Here is a 2,788-nt window from a genome sequence, read left to right on the forward strand (position 1 = left end):
TAGAATATTAAGTATATAATAATAATGTGGCACATGGCTATGGCAAAAATAGCCAAGGTGGTTCATGAAAGACTGAGGTTTGGGGGTCACTGCGGTGTGCTATGCTGCTTTTTAGCGGTGACTCAGCCTGCTTTAAGCCAGGGAGTGAGGAGATGCAGCCAAGTGCTGGCGTGGGCTGCGGGTGCTGTCCAGGCCTGGGGAGAGCCTTCCCAGAGTGAGGAAGAGCCCGCTGTCTGGGAGGCCTTGAAAGAAAACGTGGATCTTCCTGTTAGCTCTTTGCCTTAGTTTCCCAAATATTATTGCATTCTGTGGACAGGTGAACACGTTTAGTGTGTTTCACTTTTAAATTCTACGTGAATATCCACAGCCAGTCTAAGTCCCCTCTCCTCCATAAAGCTGCCTTCTGAATCCCAACTCCCTTACTGGCTGTACCACAAAACTGGACTTTTCACAATAATATTTGGTAATGTGCTGTTGCTGTTTCTCTTCGATTGTGACCAGAGATGACAAATATATTTCAAATCATGTACTAACCCTGAAAGATTGATAACAGCTGTTGAAGTGCTGTTGGAAAGGATTTTGAGGTTGCACATGAGCTCAGTAGGAAAAAAACACCATGATCAATAGTAACGTCTACCATGGGGCAGGTGAGGTGAGAAGAGGCCTGTGTGCCGCACATTTGTCATTTCCGATTCTTGACTGTCCTACTAGATGGTAGTTCTTTAAGAAAATGATCCATGGCTTCTTCATATACTGCACCTCCCTCAGCATGTCACATACTTATAGATGCACTGATTCTGTCTCTCATTTCTCCTGAAGACTAGATCTGGAATTCCAAGAGAATCAGAGCCATTATATTAGATTTCACTGTAGATTATAGGTGTAGAATCTGCATTTCTGGTTTGAAGACTGTCTTAGTCTGTTTTCTGTTGCTTAGAACAGAATACCTGAAACTGGACAATTTAAAGAAAAGGAATTTATCCCTCGCAGTTTTGGAGGCCGATAAGCCCAAGGTCAAGTGGCTGCATCTGGTAAGAGCCTTTGTGCTGGTGGAGACTCTCTGAAGAGTCCCGAGGTGGCTCAGGGAATCACATGGTGAGGGGCTGAGCCTGCTCACATGCTAGCTCAGGTTCCTCTTTCTCTTCTTATGAAACCACCAGTTCCCTTCCCATGATAACCCACTAACCATAAATCCATAAATAGATTAATCTATTAATGAGGACAAAGTCCTCATGATCCAATCACGTCTTAAAGGCCCCACCTTTCACCTGGGGTTTAACATGAGTTTTGGAGGAGACACCCAAACCATATCAAAGATGAAATAGCTACTTACCAAAGACCAATTGCCTTTTTCTTTCTCCCTACCCTGTAATCCAGCAAGTACTGAACAGGGGATTTTAAGGATGTGGGAGAGGAGCCAGAAAGCAGAATGGATCAGAAAAGCAATGCCTTTAGGCCAAAATGAGCTTTCAAGATAACATTTGGGAGAATAATTTTTCCCGTATGCTAATGTAGTCTTATTTAATCATTTTTTCTTTGATCTCACATATCCCCTCCCTGGTTTTCTCTATAATTCCATTATATGTTCCTAAAGAGAGGATGGCCAATAGATAGGAATGGTTGGTTCACTGGTCCTCTTTGTTTGAGATTTTAGCAGCATCACAGCAGAGTAAAGAGCAGCAGCTGTCAGGATTTATTCACAGTGGGATATTGTTCCAGATAAGTGCTTGCATTGGACCCAGAGGTCTAAAATTATAGCTGGGAAAAAAATAATCTACAAACAGAATCCCATGTATGCATCTAGCTTAGGCACTCTTTGACAAATCTATGAAGTAGGCAGAGTGCCAGTTCAGGCTCCGCTCATCTCTCCTTTGGCTGTGCTCTGTCCATTCTCTACAGTGTTCTGAGATGTTGATTACTTTCCGGGAAGGGCCCCTTTTTCTCGAGAAAATATAATCTGTTCCTTATATTATTTCCCCATTTTCTAACACAACCAGCATCCTGGGTCACATGCCTTCAGAGTCTTTGCTCTTAGTGTGTTGACTGTGTACCATTTAGAGCAAGTTATTCTCAGGCAGCTAAGGTATTTTCCCTTCTAAATGGCACTTGCAAGAATAAAGCTTTGTTTTTGATGGTCTGTATGTTTTTAATGTCTTGGAATCATGTCCATGGTGTGAATCTCAGGCAGTGTGACAGGCCAGTGGGGGAAATACTTTTGGTTATAGGGACTTCTATTGAATCATACAGTGGCGGGGTCCGTTCTTTTATCTGAATACTGGATAGAGGCAGTGGAGCTCAAGCAGCAGCCCTAGCAGAAGTGAGCTGGCTGTCAAATGATCACTAATAATATGTGAACTGATTTTTGCCATAACTGAGATTTCATGTGGGTAAAGTCACGTCTGTTCAGATTCAGAGTTAAGTGGGTCATGTAATGCTGCACAGAGTTGGTTAAGACTTGGTACAAATGAGAGACACACAGCATGCCATTAAACTGGTGCAAAAAGAGACTGTGTGTTTACTGAAACATGAAAAAATCCAGATCTTGTATACATATAAGGAAGGCAAAGTTAAGGCAGTAATGCTTTTACTGAAACATCTGTTGAAAATCTGTACTAGAGTGTTCTGCACCTTTTTCAAGAGACTAGCTTGATGCCTGGCACAAGGAAGGCACTCAGGAATGTTTCATAACTTAAAGAATGAGATCAAGGTTAGCTCCTGCTATTTACCCCATATGCCCCCAAATAAGGCAATCCTGAATTAGATGATCTTGCCTTTTCTCTGAAAATAA

Source organism: Propithecus coquereli, unplaced genomic scaffold (genome assembly GCF_000956105.1).
Source record: "Propithecus coquereli isolate 6110/MARCELLA unplaced genomic scaffold, Pcoq_1.0 Scaffold58, whole genome shotgun sequence".
In the NCBI taxonomy this organism is placed as follows: Eukaryota; Metazoa; Chordata; class Mammalia; order Primates; family Indriidae; genus Propithecus; species Propithecus coquereli.